The sequence below is a fragment of the Phyllostomus hastatus genome, unplaced genomic scaffold, assembly GCF_019186645.2.
Source record: "Phyllostomus hastatus isolate PE091 unplaced genomic scaffold, TTU_PhHast_1.1 phas_contig_1162, whole genome shotgun sequence".
NCBI classification, from domain to species: domain Eukaryota; kingdom Metazoa; phylum Chordata; class Mammalia; order Chiroptera; family Phyllostomidae; genus Phyllostomus; species Phyllostomus hastatus.
Window position 1 is genome coordinate 11,811,119 of NW_025333537.1, and position 17,941 is coordinate 11,829,059.

Here is a 17,941-nt window from a genome sequence, read left to right on the forward strand (position 1 = left end):
GAGAGCAGCCCCTGAGGGCCCGCGCTCTCTGTCGCCAGAGTGAACCGTGCTGATTCACAGTCCGCCGCCCGCCCGGGGCCGTGCTGGGAAGTTCCTACTTCTGTGCCCAGGGCGGGGGCGGGGGTGGGGACGAGGGGCACGGAACAGCCACCGGGCCTGGGGCCGGTGAGCCAGCCTAAGCCTCTGCACAGCCCCGTTGCGCCCGCCCTCTCCAGCAGCTCCTGCGGGTTGCTTGCGGCTGGGGGGCCTCACCTCCCCCACACACATACACACCCGGGGGGGCAGGCACAGGAGAGCCTGGCCCCTCCCACCCGCCTCTCCCCCGCTGGGCTCAGCCCACAGGGGGGCCTTGAAGGTCAGCTGGTGACCTCGGCTCTGGCCCGAGACCCGGGGCGGTCTGTGGCTTTCTAGCTGTGTGACCCCGGCGCGTTGCTGAGCGTCTCTGAGCCTGTCCCGCCCCACGAGATGGAGCCCCGGTGTCCAGGGCTGAGGTGCCGACGCGGGGCGGACGCGCACTCACTGCGTGCCCGGCAACCAGTGAGGGCTCCGCGACCGCCCGCCTTTTTCAGGCCCCAGATCGCTCTTTTATGGAGGTGACAATCACGTAATGAAAAAGCAACCAAAGCGAACAAGTCGGCGGCACACAGCACATTGACGAGGCTGGGCAACCACCGCGCGTACCTCCTTCCAAAGCATCTCCGTCTCCCAAAAAGAGCAGGCCCGCCCGGCCCCGCCCCGGCCCCGCCCCCGGCCCCGCCTCCCGCCTCCCGCCTCCGGCCCCGACCCCGGCCCCCTGCAGACCGGCTTTCCATCTCCCCATCTCCCCGCCTTTGCCTGGAACGGAATCGCACCCGGTGTGACCTTTCGTGTCTGGCTTCGCTCACTCGGCACGCATCAACCTCATTTCCTTTCCACGGCTGCACGGTATTCTGCTGTGTGGATAGACCAATTATAGATTTTTTTAAATAAGAAAAATGTGTTATGAATAATATAGAAATGGAACACGATAACGTAATATGGTATAATACACACAGACTGGAAGTAGTAAGAAATGGCTGCATTCTGAAATAAATAACCACCCTGACGGCGACGGGTGCAACCTGGCTGATGGGAGGCCTCCCGTGTCCCGGCCCTGCTGTGCTGTGTGACCCTGGGCCAGCTCCTTGCCCTCTCTGGGCCTCAGCCTGCCCACAGATAAACAAGGGCAGTGATGGGGACCCTCTCAGGGGGTCTTCCCCCATGGACCACTGCAACTCTCAAGAGCCTCCAAGCGTCCCTCGGCCCCGGGGAACAGAGGCTGTGGCAGCCAGGGAGGGTGGCGATGGCAAGGACACCACGCACCTCCATGCAGGATGTCTGGACACCGTGCCCAAGGGCGCACTCCGGACCACTGAGACATGGACACGGCACAGAAAGGGAACCTCGGTGTGCCCTGCCCGCCCCCGCCCAGGCCACCCACCCTGGGCTGAGCTCCTGAGGCATCTGAGGAGCCACCTGGAGCAGCCCCCCCCCCCCAGGGAGGGACACTGCAAAATGACCGGGGACAGCCCTGCCCTGCCGACCCCATCCCCACCCCGGGCCCCAAGGGCCTCTTGGCCAGCAGGAAACGGCAGCCACCATGGCAGTGCTGGGGGGCGGGGTGGGGGGCGGTGCTGGGCTGACCTTTCTCCTCCAGGTCAGGCCAGGCCCCTCTCTCCGCCAAGGGACCCGTTCGTCCACGCCACAACCTGACGGGGCCCCTCCTCCGTCCCGTCCGTCCCAGGCTCCGGGGCCCAGCAGCCAAGCCCTCTGCTGCCCGGGCCGGGGCCCATCGTGGGAAGACCAGTAGCACCCGAGGGACAAGGCACCCGAGGGCCGTCCCTCCTGCATCAGCAGCTGCAGACCACAGGCAGGGGCTGCCTGCCCCCTGCCCACCCCAGGCAGGGAGGCCGCCATGCCAGTCTGCAGGGAACAGCGTTGCAGGTGGGGAACAGAGAGCGCCACGGCCCGGGGGTGGAATGGCTGCAGCAGGAGCCAGGGGCAGCCCCCCACCCCACCACACACAGCTGGGGGCCTCCAGGTTTATCCTCCCTCACAGGAGAAGGGGCCGGTGGGGCGCACAAGCTCCTTCTGAGGGGGCCCCCTGGGCTGTCGCGTGGACAGCAGAGAGCAAAACCCAAGAGTGGGTTTGGGGGGCCAGGAGGAGGCTGCTGCAGATGCCCGGGCCAGACAGCTGGGGGGCAGGGCCATCCATCACAGTGCCATCCATCACAGTGCCAGGCGCCATGACGGCCAACAGGCGGGGTCTCGCTGCAGTGCCCCGCCCCCCGCCCCCAGCACCACTGCTGTCGTTCACGACTGTCACTATGGCAGAGAGGGATGGCGTCGTCCAGGCACAGGGGTCTCCACGGCCGGGTCCCTGCCCCAGAATGTGCAGGGACCGCCTCACAGCGCCACCGAGGTCCCTCTCCCCACACAACTGTCAAACGACCCGGCCGTTTAAAAAAAAAAAAACCGCCAGCAGCGACCCAAACAGCAGCTTCCCTGACTGCCACCTTCACACGTCTGCAGCCCCCAACCCGCAGCCCGCCCCGCACGCTCTCCAGGCGGCACTGGCTCACGCCGCGTGGGAGCCGGCCGGCCCAGCCTCCTCTCACTTCCCTTTGCGCCGCCGCGGGGACATCACACTGATTTCTCTGCTGCTGCCACTTCCGTGCACAGGCAGCCGCGTGAGGGGGGGTTTCGGCGCCCGGGCGCAGAGGGGATTTTTCGAGTGTGAGTATGTAAACACGGTGAGGCACGCCGGGGGCTGTGCAGAGGCCGGCGAGCGCGCCGGCCTCTCTGGGCCTGCACTGGCCTGGCACCCAGAGCGCTTGCCGGCTCCCGAGATTGAGCAGATTCGGTGAATGAAGGCGGCGGGTGCCGGCCGCGGTCCGGTGTGCAGGCACAGCGCACGGCCCTCGGTCCCCTGCCGCCCCTGCCGCCGCTGCCGCCGCAGCAGAAAGAGCGGGAGGCCGGGGGCGGGCCGGCAGAAGCCTCCCGCACGGGCCCCAGCCGGGCAGGGGCTGGAGGATAAAAGCCCCACACTCCCCGCCTGGGCCAGGTGGCTCGCTGCCTGCCAGCCTTTCATCTCCAGGAGATAAGCTGCCTGCTCAAGTTCACGTTCAGGATCAAATGAACCCACTTAATCGCCTTAGGGATCTTCACTGAGCTGGCTCCTCGGGGGCCTGGGGAGGAGGCCAGGGGCTGCGAGGCCCCGCCAGCCAGTGCAGCCAGGCACGGATGGTGTCGTGAGGGCATCCCGCCCACGCCCCCCCCCGGGGCACCACCCCCCTCGGTCACCCCAAGGGTAAGTCCCTGCATGCCAGCCTCCGGAGTCTACGAGGCACGGCATCTGCTCACTGTCACAAAGCACCTACTGTGCACCACAGGCCTGAGGCAAAGGGACTCACTCAATCCCCACAGCAGCCCACCAGGTCAGCACTACCACAAACCCCTTTTCCAATGGGGAAACTGAGGCCAGGGAGGGAAACAGCCAGCCCAGGGTGACGGAGCCCTTCCCGGGCCCACCTGCAACCTTCGTCCTGGTTCACAGAAGGGGAGACCGAGGCAGGAACACGCCTTAAGTTGCCACCACATCCCCATGTGGCTGGGGAGGCGGGAGCACACGCCTGCCTGGTTCTGGGCTGTGCCGAGCACCAAGGACAGCTCCCAGCACACAGTAGGTCCTCAACGAGAGCACCTGAGTGAACGCAATCCACACGCTCGAGAGGAACTCCAAAGAAAACGTCTTCATGGGCCTCGCCGCCCTGCAGACAGTCCACTCCACTCCGAGGCTCCTTCACGGACCACGAGGGTCCTGGGGGCGAGGGGGGCCTGTCCCCCTCGGGGAACAAGGCCTGGAGTCCTGTCTGGTCGTCGCCATGCAGGAAGCGGGGGCGGGGGGGGGCGCATGGCAGAGACCAGGGAGGCTGCGCAGGTAAGCACCCTGCGACGCATGGAATGGCCTCCACACAGAACTACCTGGCCCGGACGTCGGGGGCACCCGGCTGAGAGCCCCACGCGGTGCATTCGCTCAGCCACCGGCTGAGCACCTACTGTGAGCAGAGCTGCCAGGAGACCAGGGCCCAGGGATCCCTGCCCCACAGCTACTGCAGGGCACAGGCAGGACTCGAACCCAGGTTCAACGGACCCAAAACCACACCGCAGGCCCACCCCATTCCAAGGAGCGCGGGCTGCGGACCCTACACCCCTCACCGCCCCCACCTCACGGCTGCGCAGCCCAGGCCGGGGCGGGTCCTTCCCATCAAAACCCACACGGTGCTGAGACGCAGCCGGTCTCTCCGACTGTGGGACCGTGGTCCTGCTTTCTGCACGGGCAGGATTTTTTCCCCTCATCTTCCAACTTATTGAGAATACGTCTGTGGTGCTTCTAAAAACCAAAAGAGCCTTTTCCGCCAGGCAGCCGTCCAACCGCAGCCCCCGCCCACAGGTTTGGCCCAGGGAAGAGCTCACGGCACCCCTGCCCCCAGAGGGTCCCGGCTCAGCCCCGGCTGCACCCGGAGGAGCCCCCGGGAACACCCGCGGGAGACAGGACAGCCCCCGAGCACCCGGAGGGCTGGGAGGGGGTCCGAACACCACAGTCACCCAGAGCACCCCCCCAGGGGGCACGCGGACCCCGAGACCCCCGTGCCACGGCAGAACACCATCGACACAGAAGTCACGCTCTGCCGATGGCCTCTCCCTGCACCGACATGTCACAAACACCGTAATTTCCAAAATAACTCTCACGGCGCCGTCCTACCTTGCACAGTCCCTTCCGACCCTCAAGACCCCATTTTACGTATTAGGGAAACTGAGGCAGGGAGAGGCTCGGCCACGTGGCTGACGACGCAGACTCGGCGCTGTCAGCGGCTGCAGAGGGGGCGGGGGCTGCCGGGGGGGACCGAGCCGTCAGAATCTCTGGCTCGCAACCACCGAGGCTGCCGCCTGCCTGCGCGTGGGGAGGAAATTACTAGGTTGAGTTCTATAAAATCTGTCGATGTTCGACCACTTCTGACCTACAAAGCTGGCAGGCGCAGGCTCGCTCCCTGGCCGGGAGCCACTCGAGGGAAGGCGTCCTCGCAGGGCTCTCCAGCCTCGGGGGAGACACCGGGTGTCCCCCCAGGCCACGGAGGCCTGGGGGCGGGGCACACAGCCGGCCACACGGGCTGCTGAGCGGGGCCGCCTCTGGGGAGGGGACCTGCGGGAGCCGAGAGCCACCTGCGGGTCTTTTCTGAATAAAAGCCAGCCGCGCCCGCCCCTCTCCGCCCCCCCCCCCGCCCCCAGGCCCCAGAGTGCCCGCCAGGGCTGCGGCTGAGGAGCTGCGGGTGCCTGCAGCCTGGTCTGCCGGGGGGGCGGGGAAGGTCCCCTCGCCGGAGGATCACGTTTCACTTAATGGCAAGCTTCGGGTTTCTGGATGCCGGCCCTCCTCGTCCTCCTGTCAGAGAGGCCGGGAAGGAAGCCCCATCTGCTCGGAGGATCTGGAACACGGGCCCCTGGGGAGCAGGGCCGTGGCAAAAGACCCGGTCCACCCGGGAGCGTCGGCCCTGGCTCCCCGCAGCAGGGGGCGGGGACGGGCGGGGGGCATCCTTTTTTCCTGGCCATTCCTTGGGGCCAGGCACCCACGCTGGGTTTGAAGGGATTAAGAATGCAGGGCAAAGGAACCCCGACATCCCCGCCTCGCGCCACCCTCCCGCCTCCCGGGGGGGCCTCTCTCTGCTTCCGGGTGTCCCCCTTGCATTGTCTCCTTCCTCTGGCACGGCCCTGTACAGCTTGCGGGTCCCTCTCCCCACTGCGGGTCCCGCGCCCACAGCCCCAGGTCGAGTCCAAGGTCACAGGCAGCAGGGCCCCTCCACGGCACTCTCCCACTGCTGGAGCGTGTCTGTCCCCTGGGAGGAGTGGCTGGGCTAGGGGGGCGGATGAGACGGGGACACAGAGGACACAGAGCCCTAGCGCCCACCCCCTGCTTTAACTGGTCATCGGAGGGGTCACCCACACATAATTCCCACCAGAACCCCCAACACTGCAGACCTGGCCGGGCCCCCCAGACCCCAAAGGGGTCCCTGGCTCCAGCCGGGCTCCTCCACGCCCACCCCACGTCCCCAGCTCCACCGCCGGCCGGCAGCCTGGCAGAGACGCCCGGCAGAGACCCGGGGCAGCACATCCCTGGCCCCCCCTCGGCCCAGCAGGCTCGCCTCGTTAGCCTAACGAGCAGGCCACAGTGCCAGCCGGTTGCCATGGCCACAGAGACACCGCGCAGCCCCAGGGCAGTGCTCCCAGAGGGTTTGCGGCAGGCCTGGAGTTCAGAATGGGGACAAGTGGCGAGGAGGAGCGGGGGCCTCCCAGGCACCCCCTCCCCACAGGCACCTCAGGGCCTGGCCTCCGGGACTTCCAACTGCCAGCGTCTCCCGGAGAGACCCTGAGAGGCCACCGAAAGCTCCGTTCCCCACCCCCCACCCCTCCAGACCTGCCAGCCCAGAAGTCCCACATTGTGACCGCGGGGCAGCTGGCCAAGGGGAGGTCAGAGGTCGGCCAGGGCCTGGCAGACAGGCCCCCAAGGTGGTGAGAACGGTCTGGGCTCCGTGCAAGAAGCAGTGGGAAGTCCCGCGGGGCCCTGAGTGAGGTCAGGGCACGACGCAGCGCGGTGGCCCCCGGGGCCGCTGCATGGGAAGCACAGCCACAGGGCGGGACAGACTCTGGGACACCAGGGAGCGAGCGGCAGCCAGGAGGGCGGGGACACCACCCCCTTCTGTGGCCTGTGCCTCACACACCAGGAGGGAGCCCAGGAGGGGAGTCTGCTGCAAGGAGACAGGACCCTTGGAGGACACCGGTGGGCAAGGAGGACGCAGGAGGCTGCTGGACCCACCTGCCTGGCCCAGGAGCGGCTCCACGGGTCAGTGAGCCACGGACAGGGGTCAGGACACGCCTGACTCCAACCTCAAATGGCCCCTCAGCTCCACTCAGCTGTGAGGCCACACAGTTCGCTCATCAGCCCATTTCACTGCTAGGCAAACTGAGGAGCTTGGCACAGAGGCCCCAGAACTTGTCCCGGGATGCGCCGCCCAGCCTGCTAGAAACTGGCCAGTTTCTAAGCCCTAAACCACCAACGAAGGTCACCGGACACCAGGCCAAGCCCAGCACGCGGGGGCTCGGGGGCCAAGAGAGAAAGACCCCCTTCCCTGTGAGCCTCCCAGCCTTCCAGCCCCCAGGCCCCCTCACTCCTCAGGCTGACATCTGCCCCCACGTCCTTCCCAGCCAGCAGGGGAAGCAGCACGGCGGCCCTGTGGACACACCTGCAGGACGGCCACCGCCACATCCGGGGTCCCCGAGCCCCGGTCCCCAGATGTGGAGCAGTCAGCCTGACAGTCCACCCGGGTGGGCACATCACCTGCCCCCACACACCAGGGCCTGCCCTCAGGCCAAGTGGCTCTCAAGGGACACAGGCCTGACACGGGGACATCTTCCACTGTCCACGTCACTCCCTGTCCCATTCCCAAGTCTGATGGGAATCCCCAGACCCCAGTTCTCGCCCGGGGGGGCGGACCTCAGTGAGGACGCTCCAAGGGGCCATCCCTTGGTCTCCTCCTGGGATCCTCCGTCAGGAGCCTCCCCACCCCCCAGCATCCGGGAGGAACAGTCTGGAACACCCCGCAAAGTGTTTTCTGACTCCCGTCCCACTCCAGGCCGCCCCTCGAGAGCAGAGAAACTTTCGGGAACGCAAACTATACGATAAAACCGTATCGCAAGGGCAGAGCAAAGGGAAAACGCAGAGGCAAACTAACCTGAAATTAGGGCTCATGACATAAAAACCAAAACACAAACCAAACCACACTGTAAATCTGGCTCTGAGCTTCCTGCCAGCCAAAGCAAAGAGGGAAATTAGATGGGTTACGAGTAACGTGGCGAAAACTGTGAAGGCTACAGAGCGTGGTACAGAAGGTGCGTGGGACCCCGTGCAGAGGGGACAATCCCTCGGGCACCACGCGAGGCCAAAAATCCTGCCAGAAGTCAGCCCTCCCGCGAGAAGCCTCGCCCGCCCCCTCCCGCCCTGCCTCCCACAGCAGCAGCCTGGTGTGACCCTCAAACCGATGACCCCCTCTGGGCCCACGGTGAAAACCCCCGAGGGCTATGCTGAATGGCGGACGGCGACGCGGCCACACGCGAGAAGGAACCTAACCGTCTGCGGCAGCGCGGAAGAGGGGCCTGGAGGGCGCTGTGCTGCGTGAAACAAGTCGGTCAGAGAAGGACGAACCCCCCGCGACGTCACTTCTACGGGCGGTCCCAAGAACAGACTACAGGAACCCGCAAAGCAGAAACAGGCTCAGATGCAGAGGAGGAGCTGACGGCCGCCAGCTGGGAGGGGCGCTGGGGGTGCGGGTGGAAAAAGGGGACGCGAGCACGAAGCACACACGGACTGGCAGCCCCCAACAGTCCCGGGCACGCAAGGTCCAGCCCAGGGAAGTCGGCCGGCGTCGGTGTGGTGAGCGCGCCCGGGGGGGCCGGGAAGCGCCGAGGACACTTTGTAAAGTCGACGATCCTCCACCCCCTGGGCTGTACACCCGAAACCAACACCAAAGATACCGAACATCGACTGTGGCTAAAAAATAAAATTAAAAAAAAAAAAAAGGGCCCGCTGCCTATCCGGGCCGGGCAAGCGGTTTCCGTCCAGGGCCAGAGAGTAAGTCCGATAGATGTAAGGGTCCCACCTCCGACCTCTAACCTCCGACCCCCGCCGCACTCTGGGCCCTGGACGACACAGGGCTGAGCGGGCGGGGCCGCACGTCCCAACGGGGCTTCCTCCGTGGGCTCTGAGATGTGAGTTTCACAGGTCACGAGACAGTCGTCCCCGTCCCATTTTCTCCAGCCGTGAAAGGTGTAAAACCCGTGCCGAGCTCGCACTCGGTGTAAAAACAGGAAGGGGCCCCCCAGGTCCCCGGGCTGCAGCTGGCGGGTCGGAGCGCGCTCCCGCTCCGAGACGCGTCAGAGCTGGGGGGAGGGGAGCACGTGGTCTGCGCGCGCGCTCCCGCGTCCACCGGCCATCCGAGACGGGCACCTGACCAGAGGTCCCTCCCGGAGGGGCGCTCCCGGCGAGGGCCCGCCCCCCGGGGCACGGAAACTGGGAGGCCGGGTCGGGGAACGCGTCCCTCCCTACCTGTGCGCGCGAGTTTCATTTCTGAGCAGACCCGGGCGTTTTGTTTTACGAAAGTGAGTTTTTAGGAAGCCCAAAGCACGCGGCAGCATCTCGATGCATCGCTTCTCGGTTTTCCATTTCCGCAGTGACACACGGAAAGCAACGTCCTCCTGAAAAGAAGTTCACGGAGACGTTCTCTCCACGATGAATCCATTCACGGCAGAAAAAACCACGGGGCGAGACAGCAGTGTCGGAGAGCGGGCCTCGCCGACGTCTCTGCGGGAACCACGGGCACAGGGCTGAGGGACAATCATCCCCACTGGGGGGGGGGTCCCTGGCCCCAGGGGTCAGAGGCACCCACCCTGCTGCACACACCTGGGCTGGCCTCCTGTGCTCAAGACCAGACGGCCAGCGAAGGACATGGGGACACGGAGCACAGCGCTCCGGTCTCAGGGACGGTCGCCTGCAGAGCCAGGAGGAAGAGCACGCTCGGCCGGTGGCCCCACCGTGACCTGTGACCCTCAGTCAGCAGAGAAGGCCCACCCCGGAAGCCACTGGCCACCGGGAGCTGTTCAAATGTATTCAAATGAAGCCAAACACAACCCCACTCCCGGGTCGCCTCAGCCTCCCTTCAAGAGCTCCAAGCCATACGCGGCTGTGGCCACGCAGTTGGGCGGGGCACATCCAGGAGCCCCCCTCCCCCCCCCAGAAGTGTCCACAGGACAGGGGAGGGAGACAGAGGGCGGAGGGGCCTGGGCCAGCTCCGGGGGCAGGCAGAGGACAGCACAGGGGAAAGGGACACGTCGGACGCCAAGAGCCAGGCCCCGCTCCGGCACACGGAACCTCACTCCGCCCTCCGGCCCCGGGCTGTCTGATCCGGCAGCCACAGCCACAGCCACACGTGTCCATTCAAATTCAAGTTCACGACGATGAAACGAAATGACCAGCTCAGTCGCACTAGCCACGTTTCAGGAGCGCGGCAGGCACGCGTGCCTGACGGCTCCCGGCGGGGACAGCGTGGACATTCTCCTCGGCCAAGGAGGGCGGACTGGACCGGGCTGCCCCGGGCTGCCCTCCGAGGTGGACACTATCCCCCCGCCCCTTAAGGATCAGGAAACTGAGGCCAGAAGGTCAGAGACTTCACTCAGGTAACTGATGACTGACAGAAGCAGGGTGTGATCCCGAGTCTAACTCCCAAGGAGCCCTTTCTAGAACCACCCCCGGGTGGAGGGGCCCTCGGCCCTCCCTCAGGAGGCCCCTCCGTCTGCTCCCCGGCCTGCCCCACCCTGCAGGCCGCCCAGACCTCCCAGGTCCCGGAAGAAAAGGCAGAGAAGGGAGCTGAGCCCACCCGTGCATCACCCACCAGCCCAGCAGGAGGGGGCTGCTGTGCCCAGAGGGCAGGGAGCCCGGGCCTGGGGCTCAGGGGAGGAGGGGCCGGTCCATTGGAGGGCCCGTCCCAGCAGCCCTTGCAGGGGAGGAATGGCCTGTGTCCAGCCAACCGGGGTGTGGGGGGAGGACCTGGGCTGGACGAGTTCTACAGGGAAGCCCAAACCAGCAGCCGCAGTGGCGGATGGACGCCAGGACTTTGGGCCCTGACAACAAGGGGTCAGAAGTGCCATCGTCATCATCCCCAGCTTAGGGACGAGCACAGCTAAGGCTCAGAAGTGACTGGCCCCAAGTCAAACGGCCGAACGTCGAACCCCAGCACGCACGCACGCACGCTCTCTGACCCTCCACCCTCCCCACGGCCCCCACGGCCACACACCCACTCTACGGGGTGGACACCGAACTCCGGGGGCAGCCAGGACCGCCGCTCGGGGAGCCGCTCCGCGGTCTGCCCGGGTCGCAAGCTAAGCACTCCCGGACTGTGCTCTCGCGCTGGTGTCCGGTGACTCTTCACCGATCTGTGAACCAGGAGACCCTCCCCCAGGGCCCCGCCGGAGCCCGGACGGCCATGGTGTTGGTCAGCGCCCGGCACAGAAGCCTCACTTCCGGCCGACACAGAGAGGGTCACCAGCGGGAGAGAAATCGCAGCGCTGGGCGACCTGGAGCTAGCCTGGCCCCCTGACCCTCACCCTCAGCTGCGCAACCAGGAAGAGCTGTGTCATCCGCGGACCTCCCCCGGGCCCCAGCCGCGAACACCCCCGGGCGGGCGGCCTACCTGCAGGTGCTCCGCGGGTGCAGGCCTGCGCCGCGCTAAATAATTCAAAGCCGCGTTTTCACTTCCAGATAAACACAGCCCGGTCGCCAAGAGGAATGCCAAATTTGCATGAATGTTTAAGATAAAATGAGACTTCAAAGAAATGCCAGGCCTGCGGCTGGCTGGCGCTGGTCCTCTCCCCAAATCCTGGCAGGGGCGGAGGGGGGCGGGATGGGGTGGGGCGGGGAGAGGACACTCGGGTTCTCCGTCTGCTGACCACCCCCGGGGGGCAGAGACCTTTAGGTGCTCACGTAAGACACACGACTCCTTCACCGCAGGGCAGGTCTGCGGTGCGCTCCCGCTGCGCCAACGTGACCTTGAATGACCCCAGGTGCTACCGCACATCCGGACTGCACGACCTTGGGCAAGTCGCCCAACTCGCCTCTCTGCGCCTCCATGTCACCGTCCACACAATGGGACGATACTGGCCCTGACCTCACAGGCTGGTGAGGGAGAGTCAACCCGCGGATCCCTACTAAGCGGAGACCCTGGCCCATGGGAAGTGCTTGGTATGTGTTGGCTGGTACTGTCACTGCATTATACACGTGTGTGAGTGCACATGCACACTCATGTGTACATGTGCACACACATGTATGTGTGACGTGTCGCACAGACGACATTTTCCAGGTCCCAGACTAAAGTTCACATGACAGGCCACGAAGGCTGGGTGCTCCGCAGCCGGCACCCTCAAAGGATGCCAGCCGGCCTTTCCCAAGCACCGCTTCCCTGGGGAACCCCGCCAGACCCACCCACGGGGCGAGACCTGGCCCTTTCTGACAGCCCCCTGGCCGGGCCTGCCCTCCCCTGCAAGTGGTGGTCCCCCTTTTTGGAAGCCCAGTGTCCGGGTGTCACCTGGGGAGGCTGCTGTTGGCTTTGAGAGACGGAGACACACACACACACACACACACACACACACACACACACACCCGCCCAAGCACAGGCCCTCACCCCCGCCCCACCCTCACCCCTGCTGTCGGCAGGCCTTGCCGTGGGGACTGTCAGTTCGGAGAGCTGTCGGAAGGAGGGGGGGAGCCGCAGCTCCCTGCTCCTGGCACCGGTAGGTGTAAGGAAGAGCGAACCCTCCCCCGACTCCCACCCCCGCAAAAAAATCTGAGCCATCCACTAACTAACTTCTCCACCCACGGGCCTGGGGGGCGGGGGGAATGGAGAAGGAGGCACACCCACCCCTCGCCGTCAGGGGGAACCAGGCTGGCAGCCCCGACACACAGCCTGAACAGGGGCCGTTTTCCCACGCGCCCGCCAGCCCGCCCGCCAGCGGGTACGTGCCAGCGGCCACCCCCCCCCCCCCCGCCTGCCGCCGGTGCAGAGAGAACAATCAAGCCCTCCCCAGCTCGGGGCTTTCGTGCAGCTGAATGCGTGTTTGCAGAGCTCAGAAATCTTTAGGAGGTGGTACGAGTATTATTAATTGGGGGAAAAGAGCAGATTATGCCAAATAAATCTTTCCCACGTAGCCAAACCCGGGCCGAGGGAGGGAGGGGGTGTGCGCAGCCCCACGAGGGGTCTCCATCCCTCACCGTGGCCTGACAGCCACATTACCATCTACATGGGTTCATCAATAGTATCGATCCAGAGCGAGCGTAAATAGCTCAGTGGGAAGAGGCCAGGGCCGGCCGGCTGCCTCCCGCCCCCACGTCTGGGCGCCGCAGACTCCCCAGGCACCTGGCAGTGTCGGCGGTAAATTTCCAGGCAGGGACAAGGCAGCAGGCGCGGAGAAGCCAGACAGCGCCCAGGATGCCCCCTGCAGCCCCGCCGCCGGCTCACCGCGCACGGCCGGCTCCAGGCACGGCCGGCTCCAGGGCCCCCCCAGCGCTAGCGCGGCTGGCTCCATCTGCGCGTCTGTCCAAGGGGCGGAGGGCACAACCGCCCCTCTCCATCCTCAAGGGTAACAGCCAAGGGGAGAGCAAGAGGGCCCCCTCCCCTTACCAAGGCCCCCACCGCCCTCCCCGGCACAGCCTCACAGGACTTCCTGACCCTTGGATGGAAGGCCAGGTTCCGGAGTCAGGGCTGATGACCGCAGTGGCCACGGGAAGGAGCATACAGAGACCTGCCCAGTATCAGTGCCCTCCGTGCTCCCACAGCACCCCTGTGAGCTCGGGGTCACTGCGGTTGCCCCACTCTGCAGATGAGAACCCCGAGGCACAGAGAGGTGAAGTCGTTTGTCCGGGGTCACACAGCCAGGAGAGCGGCCCAAGTAACGTGATTCCAGCCCAGGGACTTGAGCTGCAGAGCTGACTATGAGTGTTGGCTACCCCCGTTCACACCCCCCCCTTTCCCCCACTGCCCTCCCCCCACCCCCAATCCCCCCCCGCCAAAAAAAGGCCACTCACAACAACGTGCACAGCAATGCCCTGGGACCCCCTACACCCTCCCTCTGGACCCAAAGAGCCCCTTAGATCAAAGCAGCCTGAGACCCAGATCTGGCTTAAAAAGGGCAAAGTCAAGGCCACGGATAACACAGCCCATCCAGCCTACAGGGATCCCCCCCCCCCCCGCCCCGTCCCTGCCTCCCTCACACATCCTTCCTCCAAAGCTGCAACAGAAAAAAAAATAATAATCATAATAAAACCAGTTCTCACCAACGGGGGGAGGGGGAGGAAGGGAGGAGGCTGAGCCGACAGAAAAGATCCGCCTCCGCTGCACGCGACAGGCGGCGACAGGCGACGAGAGGACACTCGCTTCCCCAAAAAATAAACCTACAATGTAAAGATAACACGGGCGCCCCACGCTAACTGGGCCCGGGGGGCGGCGCTCATCGGCACAGCCTGTCTTTCCCGCCCGCCCGCCCCCTCCCTCCCTTCCAGCGTTTTCCTGCGAGCGCCTGGGGTGGGGAAGGCGCGCCCCACGGGGCCCCCTACTCCCCGTACGTCTCTGGGGAGAGTCTCCCACAAATGTGGACCCACCGGGTCCGGCCCAAGCGGGATCAGCTCTGAAATCCAACTTCCCAAACTAGTGGCATCCCAAGTATCCGCACAGCCTGGGGGAGGGACCAGCAAGCGGCCCAATGGGGCGTCACCAGCCGCGGGAGGCAGGCCCAGACACCAGGAACACCGGCGGCGGGGGAGGGGGAACAACAGGCGCCTCTCCCGGGGGTACCCCCGCCCAGCGCCCTCAGGTCCCCTGCCTGGGAGCGCCCGAGGCCAGGGGCACCCCGCAGCTAGCAAGAACCCTCATGCGCCCTTTCACCGCAGCCAGGCCGGGGAGCCGTGTGTGCCATCTCCAGGGGCTCCCCAAACCCGCGCTGCACGCTGAAAAATAAGGCGCAGTGTCACCCCCAAACTCTGGTGCTGCTACAGGAGGAGGCAGGCGCATGGCGGCCATGCCCCACAAGGTGGGGGCTGACCTCCGCATTTCCAGGGCGCCCCCGCGCCCCCCCACCCCCTCTTGCTGGGGAGCTGGAGTTCCCCTAAGTTCCCCGGTGCCCCCACGCACGCGGGCTGCAGTGTCGATGGGGCGCCCTGCTCCCCAGAAGGCCAGCCCCCGAGAGCGCCAACTCGAGAGTGCAGGGGCCCCGCCAACTCCGCCGCGTGCGCCACCCGCTCTTGCCCGGATCCCCCGGAAGCGCACCCCGCGCCTCCACCGGGCCCTCCACAGGGACCCCCGACCCCAACTCACCTCGCGGAGGTGGCGGTGGCTGCGCCCAGAGTCGGGGCGCGCTCAGATCGCCCAGGCGCTGAGGCAAGTGGCGGTGCGGATCCGGCTGGGGGCGCGCAGTAGGCCGTGCCTCCAGCCGGGGCGCGATCCTCCCGCCGCCGCCTCCTAGGGCGCCGGCCCCGGGTCCCCGGCCCGCAACTTGGCGCGCATGGCGGGGCACAGGGCGCTGGCGCACGGCTAGGGCGGGGCGCGGGCGGACGCGGGGCTGCTGTGCGGCCCGGCCTGCCCGCGGCTCCGCTCCCCGGCGGCGGCGGCGGCGGCGGTGGCTGCGGCGGCGGCGGCAGGAGGGGGAGGAGGGGGCGGGGCAGGAGCCCGGGAGGCGGTGGCTCGGCCTCGCAGCTCCGGGCTCCCCGCCCGCACCAACGCGCACAGCCCGTCCCCCTCAGGCTCCTTAAAGGGCCCGCGTCTCCTCCTCCGGTCCTGCGCGCACTCAGGCTCGCGCGCGCGCGCACGTTGCTCTACACACACACATACTTGGGAGCAAGGCCGAGTTTCTTTTTAAGCCTCTCCCCGAAGGAAGAAGAAGGGGAAAACACCTCCTCCTGTTCCCAGTTGTCCGGCGGGCCGCACACCGTCTTCCTCCTCCCCGGCCCCTGATACTTCACTGGGATCGCCTTTCAGCCTTTACATTATAGCTCAGGAGTGGCCAGGGGATGGGGAGGGGACGCACGGGGAGGGCCACACACGGGGCCTTCGAGGGACACACACAGCTGCGCAGGGACCCGCGCGGTGGAGCGGCCTCCCTCGGGAGCTCTAGCACACAGTAGGACGCGGGACTCGCTCCAGGGGGCGTGCACACTGGGCCTCAGCAGACGGAAGATGAAGTTCAAGTGGACGCGAAGAAACACGGCCCCCACGCCGGGGGAAGCGCGGCCTGGGACCCACAGATAAACGCCGGGACGCGCACTCGAGCTCACACACCCGCAGGCCCACACACTCCAAGGTCCGTTTCATGAGGGCCGGGATGTCTGAGGGTTTGTTCGCTGCTCTTACACAGTGGGGACTGGGGCTGTGCCGCGAGTGAACGGCCATTTGGGGACATTCGGGGACACAGTGCACAGACTCGACGCTGCGAGGCTGTGGTCGGACACACTTGGACGCACGCACCCAGACGGCGCGGCACGCAGGCTCCCAGACTAGCACACGTGCGGGCGTCGCGGCGCACTCGCAGGCAGCAGCCCCACCGCCGCCCAGACAACTGCGCGTCCTCGTTTGCCCCCGCCCGCCCCCTCCCAGGGCCCTCCCAGGCCGGGGGAGATCTCTTCAAACAGCAGAGGGCACTGGGAGCGCCGGGCCTGCGGCCTCCCTCCGCCTCTCCGCCTGCCCCTAAGAGGTTGGAGAGTTTAAAATTTTTTTTTTTTTTTCAGTTCAACTTTCCTTTTTTGGAGCGACGTCTCAGCAGATTCAGTTCTGCCATCTGCCAACATCTGAGAACCCCCGGAGGGAGTGGGGAATGGATGCGGTGGAGGCGGCTACGCAGTTTCCAGGGGCTCCAGGGGCGGGGGGCGCACTCCCTCTCCCACCAGCACGCGGGTGGGGGCCTGCTCCCCTTGTAGCAGTGTGTCCCCCTCTGCCCCCCCACCCCCCGCCGGCTGCTGGTGTTCTCTGGGGGCTGGAGGCACCTGGGCTGACAAAATCTGGGAAAAGGGAAGTGTGTATGGAGGGGCCCGGAGGAGGGTGCCGTTTGGAACAGGGGCGGGTCACAGGTCAAGGTCCCCACCCTCCCAGTCCTGTCCCCACCAGCTGCCAAGCAGACCGTGGGAATCCACAAGCAAAAAGCCAGACCTGCAGAAGGCCCAGCGGGGGGAGGGAGGGGGGCGGGGGGGGGGGGGGGAGGGCAGGAAGAGGGGAGCCCTCTGCAGGGAGCAGCCTCCTCAGCGCCCCACCTTGGCGTGTCACCTGAGAGCGGGCCTGGGATTCGCATCTCAACGAAGTTCAGCTTCTGCGTTGGAGGGATGTCTTCTTCGGGGGTTCCTCCTCCCGGCGCCCCCCCCCGCACCCCCCCCCTGCCCCTAAGGTTGCTCTGGGGCTTCAGCGGAGGCTGCGGGGCCTAGGAGCGGGTCGGGAAGGCTGGGTGTCGGTCAGGGATTTGTAACTCCCAGGGATTGCCTCCGGACTGGCCAAGTGGAAACGCAGAGGCCAGGAAAGGGGGAGGGAGGTATTTTTCCGAAAAGGACTCGCCCTTTCTCTTTCCCCGCTCCCATCTCCCCAGTTATTAATCTTGCCCTCAGGGGACGCAAGGCTGCCACGCAAGGGCCTCCCCTCAGGAGCCCCCGAAGGCCCCCAGACGCTCTCTGACGTGGAGGCAGACGGGTGAGGGGCGCAGGTGCCCTGGGATTGATCCCACATTCCAGATGGGGAAACTGAGGCCCAGGGAGAGTAAGAACCTAAATCGCTGGACTCGCTCCACTAGTGAGTCCACGTGGGTACTCCAAAGGGTTGAGCTGGGAGGGGTCTTGGCGGGGCCCCTGCCCACGCAGCACCCACAGACGGGCACCCCACACCCCGGTCCCTGCTCCCTGCACGGATGGCTCCTGGGCTCTGACAGGCAGCCCGGTCACAGGGTGCGAGCGGCTTTGAGAAGCTGGCAGGGGAGGCCCTGCCCCAAACAGCCGCTCTGGAGGCCCCTGGCCCCTGGGCACGCGGGTTGGCCACGAACATCTCATCAAGCCTTTTACAGGTGAGGGGACTGAGACGGTTCTGGGAGTCACCCAAGGACGCTGGGCAGCACCCAGGAAGTGGCCCTGGGCAGACCGGAACTGGGGGAGGGTGCGGCACACACCTGCAGGCGGTTCTGGCCACCCTGGAGCCAGATCCTGCCGTCAGGCTGTGTTCCCACCTTCCCCCTCCCCCTTCCCATCGCCCAAAGGCTTACTTACATCCAGCCCTGCCTCAGGGCCTTTGCACTGGCCGTCCGC

General features: G+C 66.2%; 1 protein-coding gene across 17 annotated transcripts in view; it reads right to left on the reverse strand.

Moving 5' to 3' along the window:
- The window catches only part of NCOR2 (nuclear receptor corepressor 2), a 155,305-nt gene extending 140,018 nt beyond the window's left edge, over positions 1-15,287 (reverse strand). For all 17 annotated transcript variants that reach the window (XM_045845675.1, XM_045845716.1, XM_045845803.1 and 14 more), the window contains exon 1: positions 14,985-15,287. The gene's annotated coding sequence lies outside the window, so the exon portion shown is untranslated. The remainder of the gene's footprint in view (positions 1-14,984) is intronic.
- Positions 15,288-17,941: the final 2,654 nt, after the last annotated feature.